At 37.9% G+C, this 16,297-nt stretch overlaps 1 long non-coding RNA gene across 1 annotated transcript; it reads right to left on the reverse strand.

Moving 5' to 3' along the window:
• Nucleotides 1-10,978: 10,978 nt before the first annotated feature.
• On the reverse strand, nucleotides 10,979-15,356 carry LOC120517865. Its single transcript, XR_005631126.1, has 3 exons — nucleotides 15,306-15,356; nucleotides 11,143-11,295; nucleotides 10,979-11,045 (listed from the first exon to the last, which is right to left on the reverse strand). It is a non-coding gene; the product is annotated as an uncharacterized LOC120517865 (long non-coding RNA).
• Nucleotides 15,357-16,297: the final 941 nt, after the last annotated feature.

Consider the following 16,297-nt stretch of genomic DNA (forward strand, 5'->3'; position numbering starts at 1 on the left):
TGTCTAGAGGGCTCTAATAATGTTAACAGTGTGGGAGAGTTTATAAGGGCTTAAAATATATAAAAATAACAACACAAACATATGGGTTCTACTTCGCGGATTTTCGTCTATCGCGGGGAGTTCTGGAACGCAACCCCCGCGATCGAGGAGGGATTACTGTATAGTGTAACATTCAGGTGCATTTGAGGGCTGTGAAGGCACTGTGGTCTTTGGTAGGCTGTGTTCAGTAGCCAGGTAATAGAGTTCTACAGTTACAGGGCCAAGGAATATCTAGCTAAGATTTGTCAAAAGGCTGAAAAGAGTCCTGAACAGTGCAAGGGTTACTGCTGTTTTTAATATATAAAAATGACTAGGATAGGAAAATAAGTAACAAGCTGGTGTGACAGATAGGTGGCGCTGTCGTCCCCTTGAACCCTCAGATCAGACGCCAGACACCAGATAAAAGTCCAATATTTTGATTTATTAGGACAATAAAGTGCACAAAGCACCCTTCACTCCACTATACTCATAAACCTACACAATACAATAATCAATAAACAATCCTCCTCTCCCAGACACGTTGCCACCCTTCCTCCTGACTCAGCTCACTGGGATCTCCCACAGTCCTTTTTATAGTCCTTGACCCGGAAGTATTTCTCTCTTTGTTCATGTGACTGGTAACATTTCCGGGTAAGATAAAAAACTCTTTTTCTTCAACCTGGAAGCACGTTATTTCCTCTGTCCATGTGACCAGGATGCACTTCCAGGTTGTAGGGAAAACAATTGTTGTTCATCCCTGCACTGCCTTCTTAGTGGCCCCCATGGTATCCAGCAGGGCTGTGGATAAAAACTCCATTGTCCATAATTCCCTGCTGGCATTCGGGCCACCTCCATGCTGCAGTTGTTTTCCTCAGAGGACTGGGTTGCCATCTTTGGCGGACTGCGACCCGCCTTTATTAATTTGTCGGCAGATCGATCAGTCATTTCCCGGCCCTCTTTACCTTTTTTTGGGGTGAATGGTGCTTCGCTCGCCTCCCCCTTCCAATTTGGAAAGACCAAGTCCGTTTTCTTGTAGGCGACGTCATCAGCAGCAGTACAGTGACCCTCTTCTTCCCAGAGTTCCCCGTGGCTGGTTACATGTTCTTCAACGGCACCCAACATGCGGAAGTCCTCTGTTTTTCTCATCGGCTTAACCAAGAGCGCACCACCGTCTTGATCTTCTCCGAGGTATGTGCACGGGACAAAAGGAGATTTTTTAAATATATGATCGATTAGATCTCCGGCACATACCTCGTTGTGCTTATCCTCCTCCGGAGGCCACTCCCGGTCTGTGTAGCCGCTCTGTAACTCATCCCGAGTGTCGGCCATGATGAGTGGGGCTCCACAGCTAACTCTGCCACTCTGCTTTGCTTTCTTCTTCCCCATGACAGACTTGGTAACTTGTGGGTTCTGCCGATTTTTCCTGCGTGCCTTGACGCTGCCTTCCTGGGGTTCACTGTCCACAGAATTTATTATCAGGTCCTCTGCCAAATCAACGGCCAGAGTATCCTTCTGACTACGCCATTGTGACAGATGGGGGCACTGTCGTCCCCTTGAACCCTCAGATCAGACGCCAGACACCAGATAAATGTCTAATACTTTGATTTATTAAGACAATAAAGTGCACAAAGCACCCTCCACTCCACTATACTCATAAACCTACACAATACAATAATCAATAAACAATCCTCCTCTCCCAGACGCGTTGTCACCCTTCCTCCCGACTCAGCTCGTCCGTCTGGGATCTTCCACAATCCTTTCTATAGTCCTTGACCCGGAAGAGTTTCTCTCTTTGTCCATGTAACTGGTAACACTTCCGGATCAGATAAAAAACTCCTCTTCTTCAACCCAGAAGTACATCATTTCCTCTGTCCAGGTGACTAGGATGCACTTCCGGGTTATAGGGAAAACAATTGTTGTTCCTCCCTGCAGCGCCTTCTGGCGGCCCCCGTGGAAACTCCATTGTCCATAATTCCCTGCTGGCATTCGGGGCACCTCCATTCTGTAGGGAGGGCTCCACCTGGCTGCCTGAGGTATTGGCTGGGATGACTGGCCGGCCATGTATCACACTGGTTAAGTTCGCAGATGATACCACACCTGGTGGATTAGCACATAATCTGGAATCAAAGGACTTGGGCAGCATACAGACTTGGTCAGATTCGTGAGAGATGAAATAGTAAGTAAACATAAAGTACGACACTTAGCAATTAAGAATTTTGAATTTGAAAACACAGTGGGAAGTATGAAAATCGAAGATGGACTCAAGCAAAATCTACTGCCAAACAATGTTAAGAAGCCATTAAGAAGACTAACTGAATGTTAGGTTATATATATATAACACAATGTGTAGAGTACAAGTCCAAGGAGGTTATGCTCAAGCTTTGTAACACACTGGTGAGGCCTCATCTGGAATACTGTGTGCAGTTTTGGCCTCCAGACTACGAAAAGGACATAGCAGCACTGAAAAATGTCCTGAGAAGAGGGACTAGGCTAATTCCAGGGTTACAGGGGATGATAAATTATGAGGAAAGATTAAAAGAGCCGAGCCTTTTAAGTTTAAGCAAAAGAAGATTAAGAGGAGACATGACTGAAGTTTTTAAAATTATGAGTGGAATTAGTACAGTGGATCGAGACTGTTATTCTAAAATGAGTTAATCATGGAGTCACAGTTGGAAACTTGTTAAAGGTAAATTTCACACAAACATAAAGAATTATTTGTCTGCTCCACAAGGCTAATTCCCACCAGGACAAACCTGGCAGCACTGTGAGGATTATGTTTTTTGGTTTCTCCAATACCTTCAGTACCATTCAGCTATTCATGTTAAGGAGTAAACTCAGAGATATGCATGTATATGATCCTATGGTGTCCTGGATAATGGACTACCTGTCAGGCAGACCGCAGGTTGTGTGACTGAAAAACTGTGTTTCTGATAAGGACTTGAGCAACATCAGAGCACCACAAAGAACAGACCTCTCTCCTTTTCTCTTTCCTTTATACACCCCAGACTATAAAGTGACAGGTCACTGAGAGATTCTCAGATGGTTCTGCACTTATGGGTGTATTGCTAAAGGGGAGTATATCAGTCTGGTGGAAAGGTTTGTTTCTTGGTACAATGGGAATTGTTTATATCTTAATATCAGAATTGTTATTGACTTTCACCGCACCAAAGAGCTTCTATGTCCGGTCACTATTCTAGGAGTGGATGTAGACGTGGTCCACTCCTACAAGTACTGCTTGGGGGTCAGCATAATTATAGGCTTACTGATCCCAGAACACAGAAGAACTATATAAGAAAGGGCAGAGCTGGCTCTTTTTCTTTAAGAGACAGATTCTGTTCCTTTAATGTGGAAAGTGGCATCCTTCACATCTTCTATAACTCTGTGATGGCCAGTGTGATTTTCAATGCTATGTCGTTCTGGGCTGGTAAATTCACCTCAAGAGTGTCCCACTAAATCAAGAAGCTAATCAAAAGGGCAAACTCAGTTACAGGATGGACTCTGGACCCCCTATAGGAAGTGGCAAATGAGAGAATTATAACAAAACTGACTGTCATTATGCAGAATGCTGCACATCCTTTCTCTGGCACACTACAACTGAGAACTTTCAGCCAACAAATTATTCAGCAGAAGTGTGTCATGAAACGCTACCTGGGCTCCTGTATACCAATGGTAATATACCTGCTGCATAAAACCTCACTGTGACTATGACATCCAAGTCAGAACTTTTCATTCTTGTGATTTTTCATGCATTATAGCCATTCCAGTGTGTATTCAGACCAAAACGTGTGTTGTCATACACGTGTGTTTAGGAGACAACTAAAGGGCTTGAATACATGTCATTCCACGCCGAACCAGGGTGCACTAATTTTCCCTCTTGATCTTTTTCAGACCATTCTAGGGAAATCCCTCCCGGCTCTGGGGCAGCCAATGACGTCACTTCCTCCACTGGCCTTTAAAGCTGCCATCTTGTGTCTAGAGAGGCAGTTCTGTTTTGGATTCTGTTGTATGAACATGTCTGCTCTTTTGAATTACTTTTGCAGCCGGGAACAATTATACAGGTGGCTGCCCCAAACCTTCTCAGCGTTTTATGGTTGTTTTTGTGACAGTGTATATCTATTTATGTACTTACTTATCTATTTATTTATGTATTTATTTATTTAAAGAGCTTCTGTAAAAAGCCAAATTTCCCCCTGGGGACAAATAAAGTTCTGTCTATCAATCTAGAGTATCATTACAATCTTCTAGTAATACAGCTGTGGGGTTGTTAATACTGAGTAATTAGTGATTTACTTTGTCCACAATAGCTTACATGCCACAGGGTATTTCATTCACTTCTAGATATCCTTTTGTTTTCTTTCCTTTTATACTTTTAAGGTTAGAAAGATGATTTCACTTACCTCCTATGACTTAAACTATTGGAGGATTGAGATGGTAATGCACTGGTTCACTTCCATTTGCGCTCAAGTAGCTAAGAAGACTTCATAAACCAGAAATTATTTACCGGTTCAGAGGTTTCTGCACATGCCCAGCTGCACTTGAGATGCAGGATTGCCAATATCTGTGGAAACAGCCTGTGACAGCAACCAATTATTCTGCACACGCAGTCTGCTGGTGTTCTATTAAATTAATACTGGGGATCTGTTGAAGTATGAGTTGAAAAAGAAGAAAATATACAAAATATACTAGTTGGTGTAAAGGTAAGGTAAAATTGAAACACTAAAGTAACTGATAGTTTAAGTCACACAAACTGTTTCTCTGTTTTATGACAGATAACTTGACAGATTTGTCAATGCTTTTCAAAGACAGATTGTGAAATTTCAAAACTTTGTACAGCACAATCTGTTTGACCTCAAAAAATTTCTTGGAAGAGTAAGAGTGCCAAATTTAAAGAAACTTGGTTCACAGGGGGCCAAGTTGTTTAAGGTGGACAGACAGACAGACATGGTTATCACAATAGGTGCTTTGTGCATTATATGCAGATGCACCTAAAAAAGAATCTAAATGCTGCAGAAGAAATAACTTCATAATGCCTCATCATGTATGCAGTAGAATCTACAGTCAGATATGCTGTATCTCCTGTGAGCTATGTGGGATTTTGCTTTGTTTTCTTTTTTAAATGGTTATCATATATTTTGTAAAGCATACGTATTAGGAGTAAAATAACAAATTTCTTATTTTTATTTAAACATAACCATTATTAATCAATGTAATCATATTGTTAAAATCAGTATGTTTAGTTAGAATTAATTTGATAAAATGAGATGTTCTGATGAGTGGGTACACTTTTTAAAAGAAAAACTTTTCTTCTTTATCCCATTTACTTAAGAACAACATTTTACAACAGAACAAACTCAATCATATAAATTAGATTAACAAGCAAATATGCTTAAATATGAATCCAGCTCAGCATTTTGCCCTAACTCAAAAATAAATAAGAGAGCAATATGAATACAGAGCTCCTCCTGAAACAGTTCTTTATATAGGATTAAATGACAAGTTAGTAAGAGAGTTAAGCATAGACCAGGCATGATTATTTTAGCATTACATGAACATGTGAGTTCTTGAAACTTTTTGAATAACAGTGCTAAATGAATGCTTACATATCATACTCTGATTGGTTAAGAGACATGAGGTGCTTTAGCATAGAGCATAACCAATCTAAAAATAAAAGTCTTTCTACATTATATCCTTGTTCTTCAATATCGCTTGAATTCAGCTCTTATTCAGTTATGAGAGCTGTATACATGCCAAGTAGAAAGTCTTACTAGGGACATGAAAGAACATTCTATCAGCCAGTTTCTTGAACCATCCATCTGGAACATTCTGCTTGTTTACTTGACCATTTCATTTGTCACTTTATGACATTTCTAAAACAAATGTTTATTTATTTCAATGTGCACTGCAAACAAAAGTACTTAACTATTGTTCCCTCTAAATTATTCTCTTACATCGATAAACAACTTTTAGTTGAATTATGCTTGACACATATTGAATTAGAATGTGTTTATGAAAGTGGAACTCTTCTTCATACTCACAGAAGATGGTTAGCAACTCACTGTGAAGATGCAGCTAAGACTAGTCTGTCTCCAATAAATTAATGATATATATATATATATATAATATAAATAGCAATTATAAGAAATGTTATGTTTCAGCCCTGGTCTTTTCCCTAGCCTAAAGATGTTTTTTGTTTGTTATTGTTGTTGCTTTTTACTTATTCATTAATTTTGTTTTTGGTTTTATTTTCTTTTTGTTTTATTTATCTAATATGATTTCTATTAATTTAGCCTTTAATTGTATTGTTATGTTTTCTTTTAAAAAAACTTTTATTGTCTTTTGTTATCTGACTGACCTCCTGTATGTGCAGCCTGAGGAGGTGCAGCCACCTAATTAGGCCCCAGCGGTACTTACGCCAAAGCTAAAGGGGATCAACAGCTTCAGCATTGCGTCCATGTTTTTGATTCATGTTTTTTTACCTTGCTTCTTTTTTTGACTAGACAAGACTTGATGCTATTTTGAAGAATTAAGTGGATAGAACTGCTGAGCTTTATTGGGCTGAATGGTCTGTTCTCATCTACATTGTTCATTTTGTTCTAATGCATTGTTATTTGGATTAATTGGCTTTGGCCTGTTCTTCATTTAAGGTACTGCACTGAGGCTCCGTGTCTGGGTATATTTAATTTAGGTTTTTGCCATTTTGCCTATTGATATTGGTATTGGAAAATCCTTGTTTTAAATCCTTAAATAAATATTACACCATAAGGAACTCTTTTTTGTTCTCTTTTTGAAGGAGAGATTTTTTTTTTCTCTTTCTCTCTCTCTTTTGGATTCTTTTAACTTTAAAAGCCTTTGCTCTTTTTTGCACCTGGGAAGACTGGAAACCTGTCATTTTATTTTGGGGCTAGGCTCTCTGGGTTGAGGTGTATTCCCAAACCCCAGGGCAGAGGCGTAGCTAGGGTTTTCAGCGCCCGGGGACAACTGAAGATTTTACGCCTCCTCCTGTTTGCCAAAATGCAATGGGGAAGGGAAAGAACATTTTAAAACATGTATTTAAAATAATAGTATTTAAAAAAAAAAAATTCATATAAGTCTCAAAAATGATAACGCCGCCTCGTGTTCATTAAAATCTAAATCTGTCATTAGTTTTTGTAAGAAAAAATTCTATTTCCGCATTTAAAAAGAAAGAAAGTATATAGCAAATTATTAAGCAAAATAATTATATTTATAAAAACTGCATTGCTTACAATTTATTTGTATGAAAATATGATAAGGAAACATCTAGACTTTTGCAGCCATCTACTAGAATACTTCACCACAGCCCAATCAATTTTCTATCAAACACATAAACACAAATCACTTGGCACACAGAAATGGCGTTTGCAACAACTTAGACAATGATACACTAATGCCTCATGTCAATCGCGCAACCTGTTTAATAATGTCAAAAATGTTTCTGGGTGGGAGTCAAGCATGTTAGAGTAGTGGAGGGGATAAAATATTGTCTGTTGGGTGTACAGAACTAATACATACATTCAAAATCAGAAAGAGCCAAAAAACATAGGAAAAAGATATCCTAATACTGATGGAGTGATGGCCTGAGTATGCAAATGTTTTTTTTTATTTAATTTTTAGTGCATTTAAGAATGGAAAACATTTCATTCTAAAATTTCATAGCATCAATTTGGTGCCCCCTGGATGCTGCACCTGGGGACAGATGTCCCCCCTGACCCCTGCTAGCTACGCCACTGCCCCAGGGAAGGTTTGGCCTTTTGTGTGTGTGTGTGTGTGTGCGCGTGTTTTTTTAGTGCTTCACTGTCGCAGGATTCACAATAAATATTGCACAATACAGTTTGAAAACCATTTCAGGAAGCACATTTACACTGTTAAAATTAAAGAACTTTCAAAACCAATTGCAGAATACTCCACCTTGATCATAGCCACATTGATCTCTCTGTCTCATTTTGGAAAGCACTTTGAGCTACATTTTTTTTGTATGAATATGTGCTATATAAATAAATGTTGATTGATTGATTTATGTTCTTTCAGAAGGCTTTAAAAACTTAGTTAAAAGCAGTTTAGCTTTTTTCCAAGAGTTTTATGGATTTTTTTAACCAATAATTAAAACAAACCACTGTGTACGTCATCATCTTTTATAGATACAGTGAAGTGATACAAGCACGCAATGCCAATGTTGATTACATGATAGTAAAACACATACTGTAGCATCCATTAACAAGATCACCAAGTACACAAGAAAAAAAACAGTATTGTGGTCATTTTATTTTTATTGGATGTTTTCAACATGACCTCATAAAATCTGAGCACTCAATAGGAGCTATTTGGTTTAGGTGGCTACTCGGGTTTAGATATTTAGGAAGCATGAGAAACCAGTTAATGCAATTACCTAAATATTATTTTTTAAACAAATGGCAGAAATTGATTAAGAGTTTTCTGTATGATCTTTCTAAAAGAACTGTGAAAAGCATATACTGTGGACAAAACACTAATGGAAGTATGTAATATATATTCAAAGGCAGCACCAAAATTAAAGTTAAAATAAAACAAAAGAGAAACTACAGCTCTTTAGATTATTATTTATTTGCTACAGAAAACATCTTTCATTGGCTGCTTCTTTAATAAGTTAAAGTTTGGATGCTGTGTAATGTGAGCTGCCACCTGTTATATCATGAACACCATGATGTTATGGGTCATGTAGCTTGTGAATAAAATGCCTATGTGGTAAAGTGAGGTCCACCGCTGATTGGCACCTTTTTAAATAATCGGCACACTCACATCTTGGTAGGAGGGGGCGTGGTAGCGTAGTCGGAGTGGTTCCCAGGCGTGATGTGGGAGCGGATGGCCCTACACTAAGTGCACAGGTGTAGGATCGACCATTGGTGCCAGGAACTGCTAATCAACAAAGCTGTGCCACGTCCCCATGCAAAGAAGGGAAAGATCGAAAAGAAAAGACAGAATGGAGGTTACTGAGAGAAGAAAGAAAGAGGTAAAAAGAACCGGTGCAGGCAGAGCAGGCTTGCAGATGAGAAGGCAGAGGAGAGCCCCTGGGAACAAGTGTGTGGCCCATACTCAGGGGGTTAGTTAGAAGTGGTCGCTCCAGCTAAGCTGTTACAAGGAGCAGGAGTGACCTAGAGTTTGTGCAGCCCACCGCAGAAGACCAGGAAGGCACCGGGGGTCAAGGAGGCTTGAGAGGAGAGCCATAGTATAAGCGCCATGGCTGTTGGCGACCTAAGTCTCGCTCACTGAAAAAAATGGCATGTTAGATTAAAAAAAAAAATGTACATCGGTTGCACATAATAAAATTGTTTTTATAAAAAATAATTTAATTATGCTTAATGCACTTAATTAATCTATGCTGAAAGAACATAATATTTTTATATAAAATGAATGAAACTTTTTAATCCTATGTTAAAATAATTCAATTATGTTAAATGAACATGACTTATGTCAATAAAGCATAATATTTTAACAATTGGTTTATAAACATTTAAAAAAAATGCACCTCACTGACTTACTTAGTTATAACCTATTTAAGTTGCCAATTATACTTGTTTTAGTGTCATTTTATAGTTCAGGTTCAAAGTGATCAATAAGAAATAAACAGGTTTGCTTATACAAAAACTAGTTTTATTTAGTTAAAACAATACAAATAAAGAAAAATACAAAAGATTAATATTCAAAAGCCCAAATGCTCAAAAGTTGTACAAGAACACTGCTTCTTTGGCTGTGCCAGAATGCCATGACCAATTTATAATTAAATATAGCATATAACTTTATATAATTAAATATGAACAAATATAAATACAAATGAATACAAAATGCACTTTGAATAGAGTGTTACATTAAACTACATATATTATAAAATAAATGTTAAATATTAGTAAACCAAAGTGTAAAAATTGCTGCTTAGCACCTTCTTTCACAAAATAATTTTTTTTCTATTTTCAAAACATTCCACAACAGCCTCCCATAATTACATCATATCAAAACTGATATGACAAGGTAAAAAACCTTGAGCAATCTAATTATTCTTTTTTTTATTTGCGTGAACACTGACCCACATAATTACACAGGTCCCAGCAAAAAAAAAATAAAAAAATAAAGGGCTTTTTTAGATAGTGTGGTACCTTCCAGCTCCATGACAATCTTCTGGAGTACTTCAAATGTATATTTAAGTTCAAGAGGATACCTGAGATTTAAAGCATATATTAATCCAAACAACATGGCAGTCGCAAATGCAATATTATCCAAATCCTATAACACTACATGGCCCTCAAGAACAATCCCCAATTAGATTTAAAAAATATACAGGGTTGTTCACTGTATTTACAGTATAATGGGGTACATGTTGGGTCTCTGCTTTGGAATTTGATTCAACGCTGAAATACCTTAAAAGGTACCTATTATGAAAACATATTTTGGTGATCTTTTAAAATAAGACATTTTGTGCTAGTATGTCCACATAAAGTGTTGTTTCAAATCCCACCCAACCTCTATAATCCTCAAACACAAAAACTGAGCTGCAAAAATAAGACAAGTTGTGGGGGGGGTTTAGTGTTTTGAAACAGCTTGCTGTAATCTCTGTTGTAAAACTCATTTCAGAATCAGACCCTAGTTCAGATTTTACAGACTGACCTGTGTACCCGAACAGTGCAGGTGTTTCATTTCACACACAAAGTGGTTAAACAATCAGAGGAGAAATCAAAAGCGTAAAAAAAAAAATAAATAAAACAAACAAATAATCATAAAATTTTAAATTGGTCGTAGGTGTGAAAAAAGTATCAGGGAATACCATAGCTAATGGAAAAAGTGTAAACTCTACAAAAATGCTGTTATATCTCATAAACTTTCCTGCTTGCTTGATTTGAGGCAAAAAAAATTAGAAACAAATGTAAAATCTGAACACAGGTCTTACTTACCACATGCTCTTTCTCCAGATTTTCTGGGTCCTCATTGAGGTACACACAAAGCCCCTTGATTATGCACTCTCTTACCAAATCAACATCACCCTGTTTAAAGAACAAAACAGGCACATATACTGTATATATACGCTTTTCACATTATAAAAACTTTCAGATGCACCATTTTCCTAAATTGCATTCCTACCTCTTTTGTTGGTTCTACAATGCTTTGCAACTTTTTGCCCAACTGCCCTCCTCTCTTCTTGAACAGTTTTAAAAGTCTGGCAGCATGAATGTCGAGCTGTGAGAGAAACCTGGACTGCAGGTGGACTGTGATGCACTTAAATTCTGCATTTATCTGAAAAAACATGCAGACCTATTATTATTATTTTTTTACCATTAAGTCAGTAAGGAATACAATTAAAAAACAGCAAAGATAGTGAACTGGAATTTCTTTAGAATGAACACTGCGCATTGCTGATCGGTCAAACAGTTATGTTTGTTTTGGTGCTGCATCATCCAAATTTGTCCAAGGGAGTCGGCATTTTAACTCTTCCATCCATCCATTATCCAACCCGCTATATCCTAACTACAGGGTCACGGGGGTCTGCTAGAGACAATCCAAGCCAACACACGGTGCAAGGCAGGAAAAAAACCCAAGCACACACTAGGGACAATTTAGAATCGCCAATGAACCTAACCTGCATGTCTTTGGACTGTGGGAGGAAACCAGAGTGTCCAGAGGAAACCCACGCAGACACAGGGAGAACATGCAGACTCACAGGGAGGACCCGGGAAGGGATCTTGGGTCTCCTAACTGCAAGGCAGAAGCGCTACCCACTGCACCACTGTGCCGCCTGCATTTTAACTCTTGCACTTGTTAATATGTCCAGTATAACACAACCCTGACATTAATTTGAAAAGAATACCAATGTTAGGGTTAGTGAAACTAGATAAATTGAATGGCTTGAGTGAGCTAAGACATGTCTCATATGGTTATGAAAACCAGGTTTACAGTGAACAGATCAAAATAACTGTGCAACATTCTGTCTGAACAGACTGAGGTCAGAAACCATTCTCAAAGCACACATACATGACTTATTTCAAATAGTGCTGCCCATGTTGCTTTGAACTGTTTTACCATAGATGTTTTGTGAACCACTTCATATATCCTGTATGCAAATGTCTGTTCCATTTTCATCCTCATTACCTCCCTGTTGTTCTTTTTAACATCTGAAAGAAGAGCTATTCGCACATTCTCAAGGCTCTCTTCATTTTCTCCACTAGAATATGGCGGGCAAAAATTCATTTCTGAGCGTTTAGGTTTCTTAATCCCAAAAGCAGCACTTGCTTTTCCCTCTGTCTTGTGTTTTATAGAATTTCCATCACTTCAGGGCAACCCAATTTTCTTGGGTGAGTGCGGTATATGGCAAACTTATTCTTCAAACTTGCTTTGCATCCAGCATATCCAGTGATCGAACCCTTTTCAGTGAGACAAGGATGCTTTGAGATGAGTGCTTCTCCAACTGTGTTGAACTCTTTATCACTGACATACACTTTGCATTTGACAATTTCTTGGATCAAACCTTCAAGAATGTTGGGCTTAAGTTGTGGGTCTGGAATAAGCAATTTACCAGTCTCTCTTTAAGCTGCATTGCTCTGCTGAAGTTTCAACTCTGCATCATAGCTGAATTGAGGAACACAAAAGACACTTGGCCAAAGTGACCTGGAGCCGTTTGAGTCAGAGTCTGGTGAGGAAAGTATGCCCATGTCAGCACTCCCACTAGACACAGATGAAGAATCAATAGTGTGTCTAAAAGCAGTAGCTGTGGTGGAAGGCACAGCAGCACACTGAGAAGCTGAGCACTCGGTCTCAGTAATTACTTTGATTGTTCCTCAATCCTGCACTGCATTCATCGAAATGAGGTTCATGAAGTCATTACCAAAAAGTGCATCCATAAACTGAAGTCTGAAGGTAGAAGTAAGGCCACACTGTCGTTGTACCTCATTGGCAAGTTCATTAATAGATCCATTTTGTTTGTTTTGTTTTCACCAAGGACTACCTTTAATATAGCTGGGCCAGGCAACTTTCAAGGTTTTTAGTCTGTTAAGTGACAAAGGGATTTAATTAAAAAAGTTAGTATTGTTGATTTGAACATACATAATTGCCGACTTTAGAAAAATGCAGGTATCAAAAGCACATAGACAAAAAGACTCTTCCATATGCAACATGACAAGGAAAACAGAAAGCAGGCATGCTGATTGACTGCTAGACATAGCAACAGACAGCAATATTTTTTAAATTGTACTATACAAAGTAGTGTAAGCCTTTGACAATTAACTCATGGGATGTACATGCAAAACTAAACAATTATCAGCGAGTCACCTTTTATGTTGATATGTCTTTTTAATACCACCATGCATCTTGAACCAACAAAGTAATCGACTAGTGGGTAAGTGTCATTTAATTCACAGACTGTCAAGAGTTTCGCTTCTCTCGACGGTGATGGGCCTAATTCAATGGCTCTGTAGTGATGACTGTACCACCCACACAGCAATTTCACAACAAGAAATAACCTTTCACTAATAACACATATCTGAACAATTTCAGCAAACTCTGGTAACCCACTTTCCATGTGCAACTATCATACCCCTGCTATAGGCTTTGCCATTACTTGATGCATTTTTTGCAAGCTGGACTTCAGATATCTTAGGGAATTTAATCCAAATAGCTTGAGCAATTTTCTCTTTCAAAATATCAACTGAGACAGTAGAAATGTCACATACAACCAGGTCAGATTTATTATATGATGGTGAACTGAGGTGGAAAGCTATCATCACTTGATGTTTTGAAGCCAAGGTCAGAGATATGTTCTTAAAGCAACTAGTGTGTTTAACAATCTGCTTAAAGAAAACTATGTTTGGCCTCAAAAGGCATGGTCCAGACAGTCACTAGAGGACCAAAACATCTCATCATTTGAGGGTAATGTTCCAAATAATGATGCTTGGGTAAAAGTCTGACAGCAGGGAACAGCTGTAATCTCCTGAGAAACTTTCAATGAACCCAGCAATACTGTGAGCTCCCAGGTTATCAGCCACTACACTTTGAACTGTACGGTGAAAAGATTTACCTAATAAAGGAACATAAACACCATGGTCCTCTAGAGACTTAAGATCTTGAAGTAGATGCTTGAGGCATTTATCATAACCATATGTCTAGGTGATCACTTTTACAAATGACAGCAAGATAAATGGATGACAAAGATGAGTGTGAGCCTGGTGGAAGGTTTCCAAGTATCCAATAAACAGCACAAAGCTTGTGTTTCTTCCTGGAGGTGCCTAGAGGATTACAAGTTTCAAAATCATCCACATAAAAACAGAGTGATACTCTTATCTCTTCAGCATTCAGGAAGCTGTTTTCCTTAAAATGCAAACCACTATCTGGGGACCTAAATTCATGAAATGGGTCAATTGTAATAAATTGTTGTCCTCTATGATTTTCAATAATCTTACTGAGATTTGCATTACTACTTAAAACCTGCTGCAACAACTTCAAAAGTGGGACATACTGTGTTTCTTTTTAACATCTAGTACATAAGAAACAGGCTCAACAACATTAAAATTTTTCTTGTAGTATCTTTTACGTTGATACAAAGTGCTCAGCTGGCCACCTTTTTCAATTGCTTTTGAAATAGGTTTAAATGACTGAATTGCAGTGGCAATTTCTGTAATTACCGAGTCATCGACATGGAGGTTGTGATGCTCAAAGACACTACTAACTGCACTCCTAGAAATTGGGATAGATGCAGAACTTATGTGGTGGAGCTCTTCTAAAAACTCATCTATTGCTGTGCCTAGTACATGGACCTGATCATTCCGTCTCAAGACACTGGAGGCTTCCTCTTCCCAACAATCCTCAACCTGACTATCAGCATAAGAATCATCAAGGAATGCAGTTACATGTCTAGTTGTACTCACTATGCCTGGTCTGAAATTAGCTTTGCTGTGAGGTGTATGTTTCCCATGTTATGTTTATGGGATTTAAAGGTGCCATAAATATTGGTTTGAAATCTATAGCCTGTAAACATGCATGGAACATTCTCATTCCTTTTAAGATGAGAGTTAATGTAACAAAGAAATCCCTTTCACTAGCTAAATCATTGCATTAACACAAATGACAGCTAAATATATACAATTCTGTTTGCGTCTGACAGACCTGCGTGGAATGGACTCTACTATGATGTACACTTAAAGCATTCCAAGTCTTAATGTACATGGACATTTTAAATATGTATGTACATGGATAGCGAGCAATACAACCAAAATATGTATGTTTCAATTTGTAATGAGCAAGTAGTTCAGACGTACTTGAAGCGGCCAGTGAACACTCTTTACACCTCCACATGCACATAAATGCTGCTACATTCACTGCAGAACAAAAGAAAAAAAACATACATTTAGTGAGTGATGTCAGTAGGCCCTATACATTTTAGGTATAATCTATTTTATTATATACCTCAACTATAAAATGTTCCTTAAAGAATAATGTTTACATAACACCTATTTTTGCATTTTCCATACAATACACAAAGCCTTATTTAGTTTACAAACTATTGTAAGTGACAGGAAAACCATACCACTGTTCACAATAAAAATGTTAATAAACTTCATAAAATATTACTCACCAACACAAGAGCCTCTCAACACCATGGCATATAAGAAAGTGATATTGGAGATCCAAAAATTTGATCAGATAAACAATGATTTAAGGCAGGGGTCCTCAATCCCAGTCCTGGAGAGCCGCAGTGGCTGCAAGTTTTTGTTCTGACCTGGTTGCTTAATTAGAAAGCAATTCTTGCCAATAAAGCACTAACAAGCTATGAAATTAAATTAACTCTGCTATGTCAGGTCATTCTCATATCCTAGATTTTCTTTCCCTTTCTATCATGCAAATGATTTGAAGGCTAAAATGGACGAGTAATTCTCAGTCCTTCACTTTTTTCTCTTCATTTTTCTTCCAAGTATTTAATTAAACCCAATAGTGCAGATAAATACACCCAGGTGTAAATGTAAATAAGCTAAATAGAGAAATGCTGCTCTCTCTTGTCATTTGCATGTTATTGATAATAAGGAGCAATTAAAATAGCTGTTTAAGACAAAATTAAGCAATAAGGGCTCAAAATCACTAAAGTGAAGCAAGTGTTACTTTAGCAATAAGTGCTTTTTATTAATCAACTGGGTTGGAGCAAAAACCTGCAGCCACTGCAGCTCTCCAGGACCGTGATTGAGGACCCCTGATCTAAGGGAAAAAGTACCATGCTGAGATTTTTAAAAATATTTCAAAAACCCTGTCAACTTCT

The sequence above is a fragment of the Polypterus senegalus genome, chromosome 1, assembly GCF_016835505.1.
Source record: "Polypterus senegalus isolate Bchr_013 chromosome 1, ASM1683550v1, whole genome shotgun sequence".
NCBI classification, from domain to species: Eukaryota; Metazoa; Chordata; class Cladistia; order Polypteriformes; family Polypteridae; genus Polypterus; species Polypterus senegalus.